Raw genomic sequence first — 14,701 nt, 5'->3', positions numbered from 1 at the left:
AAATGCTTAGTTGTAATATTATGTTTGATACGTCTTATGCTTATATATAATTCTTTCTATACACTGTAAAGCTTCACTTGAAATGATACCTACATAAAACGCTGTTTCCTGGCCGTGATATCAGGTAGGGAGACCTGATTTCAGGGAGGGGCATATGATTTTAGTAAGATAAATCTTATTCAATAGGGGAATAATAGTTAAATGAAGGACACCTGATTTCAGGAAGAAATATTTGCTTTCAGGAAGGGGCACATGCTTTCAGGAAGGGACACCTGCTTTCAGGAAGGGATATATTATTTCAGGAAAGGACATATGGTTCAAGGTAGAGAGACATGATTTCGGGAAGGGACACATGATTTCAGGAGAGGACACATGATTTCAGGAAGGGACACCTGATTTCAGGAAGAGATACATGATTTCAGGAAGGAACACCTAATTTCAGGAAGGGACAATTAATTTCAGAAAAAGACAGATGATTTCAGGAAAGGACTCATGATTTCAGGAAGAGACTCATGATTTTAGAAACGGACTCATGATTTCAGGAAAAGGCAGATGATTACAGAAACGTACACATAATTTCAGGAAGCGACAGATGATTTCAGAAACAGAAACAAGATTTCAGGAAGAGACACATGATTTCAGGAAGGGACACCTGCTTTCAGGAGGGGACACATGCTTTCAGGAAAAGATACCTGCTTTCAGAAACAGACACATGATTTCAAGAAGGGACACATGCTTTCAGGAAAAGGCACATGCTTTCAGTAAGAGAACCAGTATGACAGAAGGGAAGTCATAGTTTCTAAAAGTAACAAATGCTTTTAGGAATAAACACTTGATTTTAGAAAGGGTCACATGGGACATAATTTCAGAAAGGAACACTTGATTTCAGACAAAGAAAAATGACTTTAGGAGGGGACACATGATTTCAGGAAGGGACACATGATTTCAGGAGGAGAAACATGATTTCAGGAAGAGACACATGATTTCGGTAGGGGACACATGATTTCAGGAAGAGACACATGATTTCAGGAGGTGACATATGATTTCAGGAGGAGACACGTGATTTCAGGAAGAGACACATGATTTCAGTAGGGGACACATGATTTCAGGAAAAGGCACATACTTTTAGGAGAGGATACATGATTTCAGGAGGAAACTTATGATATCAGGAATGGACAGATGTGATTTCAGGAGGGGACACGTGGTTTCAGGAAGAGAAAAGTGATTTCAGGAGAGGACACGTGATTTCAGGAGGGAACTCATGGTTTCAGGAAGGGACAAATGATTTTAGGAGGGGACACATGATTTCAGGAATAGACATATGATTTCACGGAGGGGCACATGATTTCAGGAAGAGACACATGATTACAGGAGGGGATACATGATTTCAGAAAGGGACACGTGATTACAGGAGGGGACACAGGATTTCAGTAGAGGAAACATGATTTCAGGAGCGTACACCTGCTTTCAGGAGAGGACATATGATTTCAGAAGGGGACACATGAATATAGGAGGGGACACATGATTTCAGGAAGGGACATATTATGACAGGAGGGAAGTCATAGTTTTTGAAAGTAACAAATGCTTTTAGGAAGAAACATTTGATTTTAGAAAGGGACACATGGTACATGATTTCAGGAAGGAACACTTGATCTCAGGAATAAAGAAATGATTTTTTGACAAGACACATGCTTTCAGGAATGGACACATGATTAAATTAGGGGGCACACCATTTCAGGAGAGGACACATGATTTCAAGAAGAGACATATGCTTTCTGGAGGGGACACATGATTTCAGGAAGAGACACATTATTTCAGAAGGGGACACATGATTTCAGGAGGGGACTTTAGATTTCAGGAAGAGACACATGATTTCATTAGGGGACACATGATTCCAGTAGAGGACTCATTATTTCAGGAAGAGACACATGCTTTCAGGAGGAGACACATGATTAAAATAGGGGACTCATTATTTCAGGAAGAGACAAATGATTTCAGGAAGAGACACATGATTTTAGGAAGTATGTTGGATTATACCATTTCAATGTATAATTATTTTATTTTATTTCAAGATTGATTCTTGATAAATTCAAGCTTTAATTTCATTTATGTTATTTTAACTGTATATGTGTATATATGTATATGTTCGTTATTTAAACCGAGCAATTCGATAAGCTACATCGTTCTTAGATCTATTTAAGACCAGTATGAATATCACCCCTGGGGCGGTATTCATAAAACTTCATCAGTCATTTCCTAACTTAAGTCACTCTCCTTATTTTAGAATCTCTTTAGTCATAGGTAATAAAAACGAATTTTCCAAAAATCATTTTTTATTGAACTTATTGGAAACAAATATACTTTGATTTCAAAAATACTAATAAATATGTTTGAATTTGACTTTGATTTTTTTAGAAATCAACTTAAGTAACAGATAACTGTACTGGTCATTTTCTGGCTTAACCCTTTCACTGCCAACGCTGAAATTACCAAATGACATCGCCTGTGCCAAACGTGTAATTTAGCGCATTTCAAGAACTTCGCAAATTAGGAAATAAACGTAATCAGTATGACATACGTTCAATAATCTTCGTTTTCGCTTCTCTTAAGCGATTGTAACCACTGTGGTTTTTTTTAAAAAAAGGATAGAAGTTTACTGATTTTTTAATTGAATGAAAGGGAAACTTATGTAGTACCGGTGTAGTAATGAGTCATTATTTACCTGTTTTATTATATCATGTTTTATCCTTATGTTACTCTTCTTCAAGGCCTATACACTAGAAAAGCCATAAATTATACTGATTAGTCACTTGTTAACAACAAAAGGTTGACGTGTTTAACAATTTAATTAGGGCATAAATGAAAAAATGCATGAATGGATGAATGGATGAATGAACAAACGAGCGAACGAACAAAATAACGAAATAACAAAAGAACGTTCGAATGAATGAATGAATTAATGAATGAACGAACGAACGAACGAACGAACGAATGAACGAACGAACGAACGAACGAACGAACGAACGAACGAATGAATGAATGAATTAATGAATTAATGAATAAATGATGGAATGAGTGAATGAATAAATGAATGAATGAATGAATGAATGAATGAATGAATGAATGAATGAATGAATGAATGAATGAATGAATGAATGAATGAATGAATGAATGAATGAATGAATGAATGAATGATTAATGAATGAATGTAAAAATAAATTCATGAATAAATGATGGAATGAATGATTGAATGAGTGAATGAATGAATAAATGAATGTATTAATGAATGGAGTATCGTGATAACGTTTGATTTACTTCCCCCCTTCCCCCCAAGAAGCACCACTCTGTTCACATGCGCGTCACCATGTTGGTGTTGGTGGACCTTTTGGGCATACGCAAGTTCTTCCACGTTATTCCAAAAACGCTCCCAGTCTACTGATCTCGGAACTGTTTGATGACACAGTAAGCATCCAGCGCCATCCAAAGTACTATATTGAGTACCAATTTTTCACACCTGAAACTCAAGTAATAAACCATTATTCAACTACGTGTATGTCGTTTTTATATCTGATTATTAGTAACATTGTCGAAATAGCTTAATGAAATGCATTGAGTCTTAACAGCCAACCGTGAATATCACCTATGCGGCTTATTTTTGCAACAAAGTAATAATCCACAACAGTCCATATTTCAGATAACTTTCAAACGGTCAAAGAAAAAATGTTTTGCATTAAAGTATGTTTGTTTGTTTTTTAACAAGGACAATTATTCATACCTTAATTGTTTTTGTCCAGCGTTGTAAAAACTCATGAGCATGTCTCCCTGATCTACGCCGCCCATGTGTGTATTGTAATGCCGGACCACAACTGGCTTGCCGTTGCCATCATCTCTGGTCGTCACTGCTATAGTCAAAAGCCGGCTTCTGTCTGTCGTGGTCTCGGAATGCGGCCACGAGTAAAGAGCCCTGCTTGGCATATAATGTGGTCCATGGGGCCGGTTTTGCATTTTTCACCATTTTAGGCATTGGTCAATTGCTTCTCAGAGTTCCTGATATAAGAACATGTACATGCAATACACTTAGACAACCTGACAAATTTGCATATGGATAATACGCACATCGATCGAGTGATTTATTGATAAATGACTGTTTGGGAAAAAGTCGAGATAAACTTTTGTGTTTGAACAAAAATCTCATGAGCGTGTATAAATGCAAACAGTGCATTGATAAACAATATATAACGTAAAATATAAAAAAGTTAATTTCGATGTAAGTATACATCAAGTATGTGCAGCTATTTGAACATCAGACGTTTTCGCTTCAATGTTTTATATCTTGGATAAAACGAGATATCTCACTTGTAACATACGTATAGCGCTGCATAAGCTGCTTAGCTAGATCAAGACTACAGTTAAAGCTACCCACTACCACATGATAGCCACGATGCAGGAAGTGACACACGGACATCAGAGATTTCGCAACAGCAGTACCCTGACGACCGGCCTGCAGGAGATCAAAGGTTTTACCGAGATACGTCTTCATGTAAAGTATGTATCCTGCAAGAGTATCAACACAAGTTGAAAACTGATTCAAATATACGTGTGGACATCAATGTAATAATTCTAACGGATGACTAGAATTGTATCATGTGATCTCCTAAACCTACTTGACTTTCATGTATATTATTATTGGTTTCGACAAAATATTTAAGTCTGTTATTGTTTACGTAATTTAACAATAACCCCATACAACCAAGCACAGTAATAGTTCGATAGTTTCCAGGTTTTTCTGGGTCACCCTTATTTAAAAAAGCACGATTAATTACTCCAACAGCCCATGATCGAGGTAAAACACCTTGTTAGCACATGGTTCATCAGATATTAAAGGGCTACACTCCGTATGATGAAATAGCATTTTTTTTTTGTCGAAAACTGACATAAACTTGGTATCGATGTGTACAATGCATTGAAACTTACTAACTGAAGTACCACATAGATTACAATAAATTTATTTTTCGCAGTTGTGTATTTGTATTTTTCCATTAAAAAGATTACTAGGTATGTCAAGTCAAGTCAACACATTTATTTACTCAAAATAATGCACAACATGATAAAATTGAAGTAATTGATATAGATAATACAATTCAGAGGCTCAAATTGAGTATTCAAAGACATAACATACATTCAAGTGTATCAAATAGTTAAAGACCAGATAGTCCTATTTAACAGAATAAATATGTATCATTGGATTCAAGCAGTGTTTAGTTTACGAATTATAAAAAGGATTAAGTACAATGGGAGAGTCAACTAATATACGCAATAATATCTTAGATAATTAAGAACAGTAATGTTTTAACGAATTTATTTAAGAATAGCAGATACCATTTTAAAAATATTCAAAAAATCCTTTTTATTAGATGTGTTTACCAACTGTTCAAGTTTATATGTGTTTGGATGTCTGTTAAAATATGGTTTTATATACTGCTTACGCTCGTTATCAAAATGTTACACTCGAATAAAAAAATAGAATTCATCCCCGAGTTTGCTCCATTATGGCATTTTCTTTCATTGACTGGTATTCTAATCCAATTGCCCAATTGGTAGTCTGTGGTTCCTTGTTCTAAACTTGATAAGTGGATATAATAATGATGTTGGTGTTGAATGAAGATAAAATGCGGAAATGACGTCGTTATAACAAGTTTTAAAAAATGACGCTCTTATATATTTTAACAAAAAGTAAATTATTTTAACGTTATTTATTAAGCAATATTCAAAAAATATTATCAAACGATGCCAAATTAAATTTCGAGTCTCATGGTACAATTTTCATCAAGATGGTTTGTGGGAACTTCAGAAAACTTCAAATTGCTCTGACGTCGGCGCAAGAAATCGAGTAACAAATATGAGAAAGACGGAACTTTAACTTAAAAGATGGGAAACCATCAGTGAACACATCATTTGCCAACCACCATACCGTTTATGACAAATTCAACAAAGTCGAACAACAATACCACATGAGATATAATGTTATCGCTTAATAGTGTTCGGAACCCGGCGTAGAAATTACCGAAGAGGGAATTACCAGCCTAATAAAAGTAAGAGTGTTGATTTTTTAATTCAAATGTATTTAAAAGCAGTGGAATACAACGATACCAACCAGCCTAAAACAAAACATAAGTATTCTCCAGCCGAAAAAAAACCCACTTGTCAACTGTTTCGACTCATCAGAAAATAGTATTTTCACATTTGAAATTATTTCGTACCTTTCGCCCCCAGTGGTTGAAGTGACACCCAGCCATTTTGTCAATGAGAACTATCAAAAACCTTCAGAAGTATTCTGCCAAGGTTACTCCAAGATATATTTTTCTCGTGTTCCTTCTTCTAAGTGGTGACGTGCACCCGCGCCCTGGACCTATTGAACAGGACAAGTATGCGGATAACTCAAAATCCTCATATATGAAGAAAGGGAGACAACCTAGATATCCTTGTTCAGTTTGTAGAAAAGGTGTAACTGTTCGAAGTCAAACGTATGCAAATCCAATGGATCTCTTTATTTCACTTGTCGGATATGTACTTTTAAATTATTACCTTTTTATTTATCTTTGTGATGACTTACACGATATTCATGATATAATTCTGTAAGATTAACATGACAATAGGGAGTTTTACTGAATCGTGTAGTAATTCTAACTGCTTTGAACTTGAATGACTTCATTTTATTCATTTCAACATACGATCACTATTACCAAAGTTGCCAGAAGTGAGACATTTAATATCAAAGTATAGAATTGCAGCCATAGCGTTTTCAGAGTCCTGGCTGGACAATGCAGTTATCACTAGCGGATCCAGGGGGGGGCGCACCCGGCGCACGCCCCCCCCCCTAAAATTCCCGGAGCTTACATGTTCTTTGTTATGGAAACAATGGAAACAATAAAATATACTACTAGTATATTTTCCTATTTTTTCTTCGCTCGCTTCGCTCGCGTATCTTTATACAACATTTATACAACATTGCCTTTTGAGATGTACTCGTACACAACACAGAGTGCACGCAATTTAAACGTTCCCGCCTTCCCTTACTGTAATAATTCGGCACTATATAACATGATCATGTTGATGCGCCGTAAAACCCATACAAACAAACACATCAGTTTATATATCAGATATATCCTAGGCGCATGCTACTGATAGATCCATTGTGCGAATAGATACACATAGATAGCTATGCACTTAGAATATGTTGAATAGTAAAAGTATCTGAACATGGGTTCACAATTATACATGTATCTTCCCTCATTTTTCCCGCTTAACGAAAATATACAAATTATATAAGCCACTTAGTCGTCCTAATAGAAACCTCGTTATGATATTAGAACTATAGGTATGCCCCTGGATCTGCTAGTGCAACCTTTAGAGTGATTAAAAGTTACGCCCCCCCCCTAAATATATATATATATATATGCACGAATAAATCTATCTTTACTCTTCTTACCCAAATGACGTTTTGAAGATTTGATAAAATTTACTGTTGCTAGTATTTGGCGACACCGGTTCGAACACGGTCTCCGACCCGACTTCTTTTTTACATTTTGGTATTTTTTTACAATTATGATATCAAAGAGTAAAATATTTTATTAAATAATTGTTCTGAGATTCGTTACAGAAAAAAACTTTTTTGGTACAAATCTGGTATAGTCCCTTTAAGAAATTAAACAAGTCTTTTATACCTGCTTCACGTTTGCTCTGGCCCATCAATTTTAAAATCTCCAATATTTACGAGTTCATATGACACCGTTACGTTTAGTCATTTTATTTCTATGTTTATTATGAGAAAAGATATGTGTATCTTGAACATTTAATTTATTTTCGTTTAGGTTAATTCTATATCTTTCGGTTTTTAAGATTACATGAATATCTCGTGCTCTATAAAAAACTGTTTTGCCTTTTTGTATTCGCTAGCAGTGCCCTTACAAACAATTTTGAAGCCAGAAGACGTTTTGAAACGGGCAAAAATACAAGCATATATCGGCAATAATATTCTCAATTTAAATAACATCTTCTTGCGTGTATAAATTAGACAGATCATGACTATCAAGTGTTTTAATACATCGTTTTATTCATTTAAAAGTTTGTATCAATTCATTTTTTGTCTCATCCCATTATTTTAATATTGGCTTTTTTTCCTCGTTTTAATTTACAGTTAGACAAATTGAAACTGCACGTGAACGATACAGAGGACAAAACCCATGTTTATGTCGATATAATATACACTTAAACAAGTGAGTGTTGCACGGAAAATAGTCAACAGTACTGATTCCTGCACATGTTGCTTTACCTGGAATATCACCCTTTGTACTACCATTTAGAATATGAATTTGAAGAATATAATAAATCGGGTTCCATAGTTGTTAGCAGACAAATAGTTGCTTTGGCCGTTTAATTCTATCTTTTTGGCGCACTCAAATTTATATATACATGTATAATTTATCTAATTTATATACTCATCATATATCTATTTAAATGGTTTATTTTAGACAGATCTTAGTTAACTGGAATAATTTCATGAATACGTGTGGGTTTACTAGTGTTGTTCCCAAAGATTAATACATGTATAAGCTTATATTTAGATGTCGTTCATTCAACTCTAATTGGATGCCATTAAAGCTGCACTCTCACAGATTTACCGTTTTGACAGCTTTTTTTATTTTTGTCTTGGAAAGATTGAATTATTGCGTAAATATCTGCAAACCAGTGACAAATGATTGCTGACAAAAGATCAGAACGCAGATTTTCATTCGAAAATTAATGTTTTATGGCTTAAACCGTTACTAACAGTTTAAGAAAAATACATACAACATCATTTTTTTAACTTCAATAGAAAAATCTGCGATCGAATTTTTTGTCAGCAGTCTCATATAACTGGTTTCCATGGATTTTCGCAAAAATTGGCTCGTTTCAAGACAAAAAATAAAAAAGTTGTCAAAACGTTCAATCTGTGAGAGTGCAGCTTTAAAACGTTATGAATAAAAAAATAAATGAAAAAAAAAAACATTTAGAAGCAAATTATGTTTTAATATCAAGTAATTAAAGGGTTAATCAGTAGTCCAAATTATTGTACGTTGACGGATATTTTTTACGATTTTGATAAAGCAAATGTTAGGGATTGGAAGAATCCCGTATAATACGTATATTATTTTAGACCAGGTAAATCATATGCATGCAAATGAAGTTGCTGTGTGTATTGTTTTTTTCAAAAAACTAAGCACGGCCAACCATACCCTCAACAATATACATAAGCATACCCTCAACAATAGATATCATCATACCCTCGGAACAATACACATAAGCATACCATCAACAATACACATAAGCATACCCTCAACAATACATATCATCATACCCTAATCAATACAAATAAGAATACCCTCAACAATACACATAAACATAACCTCAACAATACAAACAAGCATACCCTCACTAAGCAATATAAATCATCATACCATCAACATTACACATGATCATACCGTCAACAATATAGACATTTAGCGTTACAGATTCGGCATACAACGTCAGTCGGTTTTGCGATATTTGGCGTTACAGATGTGGCATATAACGTCAGTCGGTTTTGCGACAATTAGCGTTGGTTGCGACATTTAGCGTCAGCCTTGTGACATATAACGTCAGTCGGTTTTGCGACATTTGGCGTTACAAATGCGGCATACAACGTCAGTCGGTTTTGCGATATTTGGCGTTACAGATGTGGCATATAACGTCAGTCGGTTTTGCGACATTTAGCGTTGGTTGCGACATTTAGCGTCAGCCTTGTGACATATAACGTCAGTCGGTTTTGCGACATTTGGCGTTACAAATGCGGCATAAACGTCAGTCGGTTTTGCGACATTTAGCGTTGGTTGCGACATTTAGCGTCAGCCTTGTGACATATAACGTCAATCGGTATTGCGACATTTGGCGTTACAAATGCGGCAAACAACGTCAGTCGGTTTTGCGACATTTAGCGTTGGTTGCGACATTTAGCGTCAGCCTTGTGACATATAACGTCAGTCGGTTTTGCGACATTTGGCGTTACAGATGTGACATATAACGTCAGTCGGCTTTGCGACATTTAGCATTGGTTGCGACATTTAGCGTCAGCCTTGTGACATATAACGTCAGTCGGTTTTGCGACATTTGGCGTTACAAATGCGGCAAACAACGTCAGTCGGTTTTGCGACATTTGGCGTTACAGATGCGGAATACAACGTCAGTCGGTTTAGCGACATATAACGTTAAGTGCGATATTTTGCGTTGGTGGGACATTTAACGTTGCTATAATGTTTCCAGTATTGCCTTTACACGCAACAGAGACTTTGAGTGCATGGTAAGGTCTGGAAAACAGAATAACAAGGTAAGAGTGGCAACACACAATGCGTTGTTCATCAATTAAACATAATTTTTCTGCACTAATAACATAAACTTGTATATCATCATTCTAATCATTTGAAATATATAGTTAATAATTTATGTTAAAGCTGCACTCTCACAGATTGAACGTTATGGCAACTTTTGTTGTCTTGGAACGAGCCATTCTTGCGAATATCAATGGAAACCAATCATATAAGACTGCTGACTGAAAAGGAGAGCGCAGATTTTTATATTAATTAAGTTCAAAAATTGATGTTTTATGCATTTTTCTTAAACCGTTAGCCATAAAAATTAATTTTCGAACGGAAATAGATAAATCTACGATCTTATTTTTTGTCAACAATCTTTGTCATTGGTTTGCAGATATTTACGCAAAAAAATGTTCTTTCAAAGACAAACAAATAAAAAAGTGGTAAAATTTGTTTAACTGTGAGAGTACAGCTTTAGTGTGAACGCGTGCTTGTGCGTGTGTGCATACGTATCTTTCAGCGTAAACGTACGTTCATGTGCGTGTGTGTGTGCGTGTGTGCGTACGTATCTTTCAGCGTAAACGTACTTTCCTGTGCGTGTGTGTGTGCGTGTGTGCTTACGTATCTTTCTGCGTTAACGTACGTTCATGTGCGTGTGTGTGTGCGTGTGTGCGTACGTATGTTTCAGCGTAAACGTACGTTCATGTGCGTGTGCGGTGCGTGTGCGTGTATGTGTGTGTGTGAAATATATCAACCCTTCACATATGATATTATTGAAACGATTCAATGTTTTCATTTATAATTAGTGCAACTCTTTTTAAATAATTTTGCGATAACGTCAACAGAAAGAGAAGCATTAAACACACTACGCAATGCATAATCATCTAAGTGTGTGTTTATACATACCTGTCTTCCATTAAGCACTTTTGGCCCTGTGTGACAACTTAGTGATGCCACCATGGATAACACCTCACTGATGACACAATGGCTTGGTTGCTAAACTGGATCTGGCCTTTCCACGGGACTCTCAATGGAAAATGAAATATTCAATACATTGACGCTCTATTTTGGGCCTTGTGCTGATCGATAAGACTTTTACATATATGTGACCAGCTTATATTTATGTGACACTATAATGGTTATGTTACATTCTTATACAGAAGTGACTGAACTATTTTATATATGTTGATTTGACGTTCTTATGTTAATGTTACATTTTAATGTTATGTGAATTCTTAAAATAATGTGATATTTCAATATTTATGTGACATTAGTATATTGATGTGACATTTCAATATTTATGTGACATTAGTATATTGATGTGACATTCTTATATTGATGTGACATTAATGTGTCGATGTGATATTCTTATATCGACGTGACATTCTCATTTTGATGAGACATTCTTATATCGATGTGACGTTCTAGTGATGATGGTTCAGCCATACAATAATGTAACCTTCTAATTGTGATGTGACGTTTTTCCATTGTCAGTTTAACAGTAAGTTATTGCGCGAGTTCTTTAAGAAACAGGTGTAAATTATTATGTTGTCATTCAACTTCACCCTAATTTATGATATTGTGCATTGTTTTTATCAAGTTGTTCAGCAAATGAGACCCGACTTAACAACTTAAAACCTAATTGAAATTGATAGTTGGCTGTTACGAAGCATAGGGCAGAACGTGTATCTTAACGTGTTATGGGCGCAAATGCGCGGGTCATTTGAGCGTGAAGGTCACGTGATATTCGAGCTAGGGTAGTAGGTTATAATGGCGGGCAAATCAGTTCTAGTCTTGCCTTTTAACAGCGAACTTCGATTTCATTCAAATAGGAAAAAAAGATGTTTGTATACATATGATTGATATGTGTTTATATATGCATGTGTGTCCGGATGGATTCCGTAGTTCCTATATTCTGAGGAATGAATTAAGGGTTATCTGTTTAAATTAAAGGCATAGTTTTAGGAATGTTTTGCATGATAATTCCCTGCTGTGCAGCTCCTGCTTTTTGTACTGGTGTCGCAGTAGGGGCCAATTTCCTGTATATTCGTTTATTGGCTCCGGGCAATTTAGGGTCCATTTTTATAATGAAACATCGAAAACTGCACTGCAGGATACTCAGATTGGAGAGCTGATAAGACAATAAGGCAATAAGATTAAGATCAACTAACAGAGGTTGTGTACAAATACACGTTTTTTTAAGGGGGAGGGGGGAGGATGCTTTATATAAGGTTTAAACTAGGCCTTTAAGCCCTGCGTGCATCGCTACGGTAACACGTTTCATCCACCGGGTGTTTTTCGTGGGTGGCTGTCATTCCTATGAAGGATATATGATCAAATCTGTATCACCATTAGTAAGCATTAAGAGGCGCAATTAGGACTCTTTGATACTTTGTAATTATTTTTTGGACGACTGGTAGTATACAGGTTTGATCAGGGCATGTGCCGGAGGTTCGGCAACATTTAGACAGAATGAAACAGTATATTCGAGCTTTTCAGTGTTAAAGTATTTATGTAGAAAATTTACTTTAAAAGAAAATTGTTTGTGTGTGCCACACTTCTCTAACATGTGCCAAAATAAATATCGAACTCTTGCCCCATTTAAACATGTGTTTGTCTTTTGTGCGCAGGGACGTTTAGACTATCTTTTACAGTATTGTATAGTATCAAACTATATTGATTTTTATTGAACGCAATAAATATTAAAATTATTTTTTCGTTATGTTTAATTCTTTGAACTAATATTTCAGTTTTGGGGAAAACCCAGTTAAGGTATTGAGTAAGGTACAAAATGTGAATTCGTTACCCTTAAGGAGAGATGTTTGCGTGCAACCACTATCTAGCAAGGAAAGTTACCTCATTTTAAGAAAGCCGATATGGACATCGTAGTGGCACTCTCAAAATACACATGTATAACCATCATTAATTTTGACTGATAAACCTTTAACGACTTACTAAATATGCATTTATGGAAACTATAAGTAACTGATAACAAGATTGTAACCGTTCATCTAAAGCTGCACTCTCACAGATTGAACGTTTTGACAACTTTTTTTTGTCTAGGAACGAGCTAATTTTTACTAAAAACCATGGAAACCAGTTTAGACAAAAACTTAGATCGCAGATTTTTATGCTCAAAATTGTAGTTGTATGTATTTTTCTTATGCCTTTAAACATTAATGTTCGATTGGAAATATGAAAAACTACAATCTGAGTTTTTGTCAGCAATCTTATATCACTGGTTTGCAGATATTAACGCAAAAAAGAGTTGTAAAAATGGTAAATCTTTGAGAGAGCAGCTTTAATAGGTGAAAACGCCGAAAACAATCGGTGAGTGCTAAAAGATTTACTGTGATCTACTGTGGTCTCGTAAGGTAGAAAGACCATGTTTTCTGCACTTTTCTTTCCAAATAAACTCGGTATCCATCATAAGAACTATTTTTTTCGACATTTATTCATTGTTTTTGGTATATTAAAACAATTGTATTAATTGTGATAAATCTTTGGGATAGCATTTTGAAAGTAATTGTGTCTACCAAAGCATGGAAAAAACATACAAGTTACACTTATGAACGTTCTACCCAATGCGAAAAGCGTGGACATATTGGGGACTAAATACAGCTCATGAAGCCTGCAAGATGGCATTTAAAATATAATAATCATATGATGCAGAAAACATCATTTAAATAATTCACACAACGCCATTCATGAAATTATAAGTTATTGATATGATTTTAGCGAATATGCTTGAAGTCTTTCCAATATCCCTGATAAGTGCACTCAGTCGAACGACCTTATAGAGCACTGTATACTCAGTGTTGAGTCATTTGGTTTACCTCTTTCAATGCATAGTGAACTCATTATATATTCATCTCAGTTAGTATCAGTGATGTAGTCGATGGCTCAAGACCACAATAATCTGCACCCCGTTGAACCCATCTCCCACCGTTGCCCAAGATCTGGATGTGAATACAGAAAAAATAGTGTTTGTGTTCAAGTATCAATATTTTTTTTAAGTTGAATAAAAGAGAAGATTCTGGTGGCCTTTTGCAGAGAGCTTAACATAATTTGACACTGTATTGCAAAAACTGATAGTTTCAGAGCAAAATTGGAAAAATCATTGCCTGTGGAACTATGTAAATTGTTTGTTTGTAGCCTTATTCCGTCTTTACCTCAGGGTCATGTATTACTACTGTATTTTGTGAGACGAAGCTTTGGCCTATGCTAAAACTTATATGTTACATGTTAATCACTCTAGACATGGTACTCATCTGTCATGGATATTTCATTCCAAATAAACACATTTGACCAGA

The sequence above is a fragment of the Mya arenaria genome, chromosome 14, assembly GCF_026914265.1.
Source record: "Mya arenaria isolate MELC-2E11 chromosome 14, ASM2691426v1".
Lineage (NCBI taxonomy): Eukaryota > Metazoa > Mollusca > Bivalvia > Myida > Myidae > Mya > Mya arenaria.
Note: the sequence above shows the minus strand (reverse complement) of the source record.